The following is a 7,557-nucleotide window of genomic DNA, read 5'->3' on the forward strand; positions in this document are numbered from 1 at the left end:
ACAAAGCCAAGAGCAACTTCTTGGCTCCCCACCCTCTAAGTCCTTTGGGATTCAAGAGGACAGAAAGAGGAGAATGGGGGTGCAGTTTCTCAGAGAGAAATGAGCTGACTCCAGGCCTGGGAGCCGGGGAAGGTGGGTAACGTTAGGTGGGTTCTAGAACCTAGCCACTGGACAGGAGCAAGAATCGGCACAGGCTGTCTGTGCCTTTGGAGGGACAAGACCATGCATGCAGGTGGCCACCTTCACCCTGCAATGAAGGACTGAGGACAGAGCCTTTCAAGCTCTTCACGTGACCCCGGGCCAGTGCAGGCTTTCTCCCTGGGATAGAGGATGGAAGAAAGGCCCAGGACAGATGGATGCCCCGACGGTGCTGTCATTTGCCAGCCAGATTCTGAACCAAGAAAATTCCCGACCCCGCTGACTTCCTCAACAAATCGGCAGCCACAGGGCTGTCCTCGGAGGCCAGAGATAGCCTGCCCAGGAAGGGGGCTTGGACACTGGCAAAGGAGACCCCTCCTCGCTGAGAACACAACTCTCTCCGCTCTTTCCTGATGGCGTGACACCGTAGAGACCACTCTAGCACCGGACTTGGGGCCATGAGGAGGGACAGCGGAGAAGCAAACAGATTTCAGCTGGTGGGAAACTTGCAGCTACGGAACTCGGCGGGGGGGAGTCTTCTGCCCCCCCGACAGGACAGTTGGCTGGGACAGGAGAGATGGTCGATTGTCATAGGACAAAAGGGCCTGATGGGGCTGGCAGCCATGAGGACTTACTCGACCTGCTGCGTCCATGTGCCCCATCTCTCTGCACGACTGTCCCCAAACCCCCGACTCACATTTCTGTGTCTTAGGCCAGTATTGTAAACCTTTCCCACTTCACTCTTCTGTTTGCCCATTCTTTCTGTGGATCTTGAGCAGTCATCTAACTGGGATCTGCCACGTGGATACTGGGGTGCCATTCCCCCTAAGAAAAGACTGAGCCAGGAATCGCATACCCCACCCCACACCCCTCCCAAGGCCCCTGTTCCTGAGAGGGGCTCTCTCTTTTCTCCCCTGCTGTTTAGTGGACTCTGAATGGGTGTCTGCCCCTTCCTTCGGCCCTTTGCAGTCAGCCATGAGGTGGGGAAGAGTAGGGCTGGTGTAACTCCACAGTGTCTTTGGGTTTCCAAAGTTCATGCTGACTCCCCCAAATCTGTGAGTGCAGTACTTGCAGTGACTCTGCTCAGCTGGCCACTCCCTAGAGGACGCTGGACCTTCATGACGGATGAGACTAACCTCCCAAGAGGAAGGCCTGACCTGGGGAGGGAGTCATGGAGGAAGATGGAGCGTCCCCGGAGCAGGGCAGAAGGGGAGGCTGGTGGGAAGTGCTGCGAACTGGGATCCTGAGCAAGGATCTTCTTGACTCCAGGCCTTAGGCTCTGGAGTTTTCTGTGGCCTCAAGACTAAATGTTGTCCCACCCACCCACCCAGCCAGCAGTGGGCCTCTTCCCATCCCCCTTTGACTCATGCCTCACTCTAGCAGGGAGCCGATTACCTGTCCTCCCCACCGCTGCCAGGTGATTGAGGGAGGCCTCACCAGGACTGATCCTCCGTCCCCCAGAGCTTCCCTACCCACCTGGGCAAAGCAGGGCATCCGGGACAGAAGAGACTCTAAAGTTTCTCAGACAGCCAGGCCTGGACAGACAGGCCTGGGGACATTCAACCCCCCCACAGGGGAGGACGGGAGGCCCAGGAGGCCCCATGTGGTCTACCTCCTGTCTCCTCACCCATTTTCCCATCACCGTCTCAGTGGTCTCCATGGTAATCCTGCAGGGTCAGCCCCCTCCCCTGGGGAGGTGGGCCCGCCCACGGCTCGCCCACCACCTAGCTTCTTGGCAGCCACATGGCTACCACGCCCCTCTCAAGGGGGCCCGGGGCTGCCCCTCTCCATCTGTTCAGCCCCCCCACCCCCAGAGGTCTGTGGTGCAGGTGGGAACTTCAGAGGGACATGGGCCAAGGAGAAGCAAGCCTTGGGCTCAAAGAGGACATTTTTGGAGAAAGGAGGCTAAGTTTTGAGAAGTGGTGGCAAAGGGGATGGGGACTTGCCAGCCAGCCACCTGGGCGTTGTACTGTCTTTATTTTTAAAACCACTAAAGTGCAAGACTTACTTTTGCACTTTTCTCCACTTTTGTTTTCTCCTAGGTTTTTGTTTCTTTTTATAAACATATTTTCTTGGTTTTCTAATGGAGTATATCTCTTAGCCCTTCTCACAGACTCTGGCCCCCTCTCTAACTCCTCGCTCTGGATGGGGAAAGGGAAGGTGGAGCGCATCAGCCGCCTGCACCGTCCCCACCCCCAACTTCTCTGGTCCCCCCCCCACCAGCCTGAGTCCCCAATCTCCCACCGCCACCACCACACAGTAGCCCACAGGGATAGACAGTTGTCAGACAAGATTCCTTCAGATTCCGAGTTGCCTACCGGTTTTTTTTTTCTTTTTTGAAGACAGCAATAACCACAGCACATATTACTGTAGCTCTCTGTAGTCTTACGTACGTACATATCTTAGCTCTATTCTCTCCCTTTGTTTTGTTTTCAACTTTTTTTTTAATAAATGCTCATAATCTTTACTGGTGAAAAGGATGAAAAAATAAATCGACAAATAAAACCAGTTTGTGGGGGAAAAAAAAAAAGCAGAAAAAAAAAAATCACCTGAATGCAGAGGGGCTCGCCTCCCGTTTAGCATTTTGTACCTGAGGAAATAAAAAAAAAAAAAAAAAAAAAAGCCAGAGGATCTCACGTTTTATTAAAAAAGTGAAGATTGCTGTATACTATTTATTCAACTTATAATTTATGTTACTCCTTGATCTTTGTCTTTTGTCATGACAAAGCATTTATTTAATAAAGTTATGCATTCAGTTAGCCCGCGTCAGCGTCCTCCGAGGGCCCAGGGAAGGCAGGTGAAGGGTGAGAGGCACACAGGGGTCCACTCGGGCCGCACTCCAGAGGGCAGGAGAACAGTCCAGGCAGAAGCAAGGCCAAGGGGAGTCCCCAGACCCGGCCTCCCATCCAAACCTGGGTGCCCCCTTCTCCATCCGTTCAAAATATCCCATTGAGTTCATGTACGCAGTGTGTTTAGGGCAGCAAGTGGTCAGTGCACGCTCAGCCGCTGCTTTCACTATCCTCATCATCCCTGAATCCCAGCCCCTGCTCTTAAGTAAAGTGGCCTTAATCTACACTTCAGCCCATGATGGGTCTCCTTTCCTTGGAGAGGATTTTCAGGAAGGCATTTCTAGAACATTCCTCAGTTGCTTATTCTAGTGCTTCATAAACTCTTAACTCCTGGGAACCTCTGGGCCGATGTGAATCCCGCCGCCCGCTCCTACCCAGCCCCCAGCTGTCTCTGCCCAGTGAAGAAGAAACCTATGAACACCCGGTGACTCTGACTTAACCTTCCAGCCATTGTCCTACGTCCGCCTTTCCTTCCTCCTGGGCCCCTTCCCAATCTCCATGTGTCCCCTTCACGTGTGAGGTGCACAGCAGCACCCTGCCCTTTATGCATCCCCCGACGGCACCCTACAGGGCCTCCCGGTCCTCGGGCCCAGCACCCCCACTCGGCCCAGCCCAAACCCCAGCACCCTGCCCCATCCGAGGCATGGGGCCAGTAGAGTAATTGGGAGCATCCCAGCCTGGCAAGGGGTTGGCCTGTTGCTGGGCGTGCATCTTTCTGAAGGGGTCACTGAAACTCTCTTCCCTGGGACCCTTCAGCAGTGCAGTCCCTCAGCCAGCGCCCAGCAGTAAAGGCAAAGACGGAGCAGGCCCCTTGGCCTTGCCTCTGCCTCGCTGCACTAGGAGGTACAGAGAAGGATCCGGAGTCTTCCCACTTTCCTTTGCAGGGGGCTTGAAGAGGGGGCTCCGGAGGAGTAGCATTCGGAAGGCTACGCTGGTCCAGCCACCTGGCACCACCTGCCCCACGACTGTCTCCTGGCCTTTCCTTCGGCAACTGCTCACCCTACTGCCACCCACATGCTGCTGGGGGGGGTGGGGGCCAACCAGGCGTCTTCTCCCCACTGGTCCTCCCTTAGGGCCCACCTCAGCCGGACCCACTCTCCCATGCTCCTCTGCTGCCCTTGGGCCTCCTCTCTGCCCCGACAGCCCTCATCTGTGAACTCCCTGCTCATCCATGAGGTCATCTAGGATCCCAGCTCCTGGCTGCTCGGCCCCTTGCCCCACCCTACCCCACACAGCTCAGGGGTCATCAGAACAACCCACACAGCACTCCAGTGATCAGACCCTCACAGGGTCTTTGTGACCCAGGAGGACTGGGCTGGCACCTGCAGCCTGCTCATATGCCACCCTCCCCACCCCCAGCATGCCAAGCTGGTCCAAGGCCAAATTCCAGAGACACTGCTCCTTATGCTCTTGACTTCACCAGCCTCGTCTCCATCTCCTCAAAGCTCAGAAGCCACACGCTGAGCCTCAGCGCTCCACGTGGAGAGTCTGAACACCCACTCTCCCACTCTGATCATAGTCTATATTACGGTGAGAAACCTGATGGGGGCTGCAATGTCAGCATTTTACTGATGGGAGAATGAGTCTTTGGCCTCCCCATTCTATTTTCCAACCCATCAAGCCTCTCTGGCTTTGCCCCCTTCCCTAGGGAGATGAGACCCAGGGCTCCACGGTTTGGGTCTCTCCCGCCCTGCAGCACCTCAACCCTGGAGAAGCCTCACCAGCCAACCCTGGCACTCACCCTGCTGAGCCCTGATGGAGAAAGTCTCACCACAGTGAGGGCTTATCATCACGGAATCCTCAAGCTCCAAATCCTGCCTGAGGAACCTGCTAGAGTTGTCTCGCTCTCACATCCCCTCATGTCTACAACACCCTTTCATGCTTCTCCCCATACTGCCTTCTCCCCATCAGAGAAAAGCAAGACCTACCTGTGAGAATATCCTACCTTCCCATCCAAACCCCTGCGGAGTCAGCCAGAAAACCACCACCCTGTTGCCCTCACCCGAACTCGTCTTCCTGTTTCCAAAGGACAGCCCTTCCCACCTGCCGCTCCTGCCCCTTCTCCAACAGCTCCCCTCTCCTGCTGTGTGGGTGATGGAGAGGGAATGAAGGGGGCACATAGGAACAGCATCTTGTGGATAGAAACAATGGGTCTTGTTCTTGAATCTGGATGTCAGCATGAGGGTGATGGGAAAGTCAAATGTGTCTTCTCCACCCAGTGTCCTCCAGGCAACTCCAATTCAATGTGCCCCAAACTAAACTCATCCTGTATGCTCAGGGACCTTGCCTATCTTATCTCACACCTTACAGATTACAAGTTCAAAAATAAGAACAACATTTGAACTCATCACTTTTCCTCCTAAACTCTCCCCTCTTCTCTCCCCATATGCCTCCTCCCCTTCTGGTTGCAATCCCAGAGGATGGTACCAGCCAGCATCCACCCAGCTGCTGTAGCCTGACCCCTAGTGTCATTGCGGACTCCTCATTTACCTGCTACGTCCAGCAAGCGCCCAGGTCCCAGGAATCAGCCGCCTCATTGAAAACTCTCCCATCTGACCTTGCTCCCCACTTGCCCTGCCTCGTCCAAATCACACTCCTTTCTCACCTGGATCACTGCCGTTCCTTCCTGCCAGGTCCTCCTCGCAGATATCACAGTAGAGATTTGCTTTCTGAAACACAGATCCGGTCAGGCCCATCCTCTGCTTAAATGCTGTCATTTCAGTCCAAAGCGGAAACCTCTCAGCAAGACCCCCAAAGTCCTTCCTGATGAGCTCTCCTCTGGCTTCCTCTCCAGCTGCTTCTCTATCCACACCCTCCCTCCGTCACAGGGAGCCTCAAGCCCGCGTATGGCTCGTGCTCTCTCTGCCTGAACCCCACCTCCCCCACACACACCCCAAATCTTCCCCGTATCCCTGCTTCCTCCCTACAACAGTCTTTGCACCCCCTGTGGGACAATATCTATGCAGATATTCCTCCTAAGGGCACCTGGGCACACCTCCGTCCCCTGGTCAGGGCGGACTTCCGTGGCTGTTTTGTCCACTACAGTGTCAGCCCACAGTCTACTTCATCTTCACATCCTAAAACCCGACCACGGAGCCTAGGATGCAGGACTAATTCCACTGAGGCAGCATTTACTATATCACAGAAGTGACTTTATATTCTCAAAGCAATTCTTTGAAATAAAAATTATCCCAATACTTAAAGATGAAGTAGATGAGGCTCAGAGGTTAGGAATGTGTCCAAAGTCGCGTAAGTCATAAGTAGTAGAGCCCAAATTCTGTCCAAAGACTGCCTTACCTCCAGGCGCATGCTCTCACCTACCACATCAAATGGAGCCAGTACTCAAGATGCGTCTAACACCCGTGGTCGCTGCAAGTGGTGGCCCTCCAAATCCAGAGGGCTTAAGAACAGGGCCGGCTTCCCAGGCATGCATCCCATGCAGTCACGCAGGGCCTGTGCTTGGCTTAATGCTCTGCTGTTGCTGTCTTGACATTCTTAATAATTTCTGAACGAGGGGTTCTGAAGGTGCCCTGATTTCTACAAATTGGGTCACGGAGAAATTGGGTGATTCCATGCATTAGAATTGCCCAGAGGGCATGCCCCAGTACAGATTCCCAGATGCCTTCCCAAGCTTCTAGCTCAGGTAGCCTGCAATGACAGGTCCCCTGCTTCTGTGAGTTTAACAAACACCCACAATGGACTCCTGGGACCACGGCTTAAGCAAAATGACCCTCAGAGGGCAGGCATAAACTCAGCTGCAGTTTCCTGTGCTGCCCCGAGGTGGCAGTTTAGCCCCAGTGTTTGTCCACAGCCGGGCAGTTCCAGAAGGCTCCAGCCGGCTTGACATCCTCAAGATCCCTGCCCAGCCATCTTCCCACTTGGATGCAATATTTTCCCTCAGAAAAGGTTTCTAGGGCATACTATCCATCCATCAGTGGGGTTCCTGTAGCTAGAGCCACCACGGAGTGCTGCTCGCACACCCATAAAATCCTCCTCTTCGGAGGGTTTAGAGGACAGGGAGGCTGTGGGTAAGTGACATAGAAACAGGCAGGGAGGTTGTGATGTGCTCAAATGCACTCTGCAAAAATATTACAGAGACGACCCGAGTCGGAAGCCTTGGGGCATGGGGGCTGGCATGGTGTTTACTCCTGCAACGACCCCATGATAACCCCTCCCATTTTATAAGGTCCTCTAGTTTTCAAAGCACATCCACAGTCTCACATTGATATCACCCTGCTATTTGAGGCTGAGATCATCCCCATTAGACAGATGAGGAAAACTGAGTCTCAGCGAGTTATGTAGCTCCAGGGCAATAAAACAGCAAGTGGTGGGATGGGATTCAAACCCAGGTGTCCTGACTCCAGCATTTCCTCTTGCCCAGCTCGGCATGAGAATCACCTGGGAACCTTAAAACCAACCAGCCAACCAACCAACCAACCTACCTGGGCTCCACTCCAGGCCAATCAGATCAGACTCTCCGATGGTGGGGCACAGACATGAGTATTTTAAGTGCCCCAGTCAACTCCAATGTCAGCCACGGTTGAGAACTGCTGTACCTGCGGGGTGAGCC

The sequence above is a fragment of the Phoca vitulina genome, unplaced genomic scaffold (assembly GCF_004348235.1).
Source record: "Phoca vitulina isolate PV1807 unplaced genomic scaffold, GSC_HSeal_1.0 scaffold1, whole genome shotgun sequence".
Classification (NCBI taxonomy): domain Eukaryota; kingdom Metazoa; phylum Chordata; class Mammalia; order Carnivora; family Phocidae; genus Phoca; species Phoca vitulina.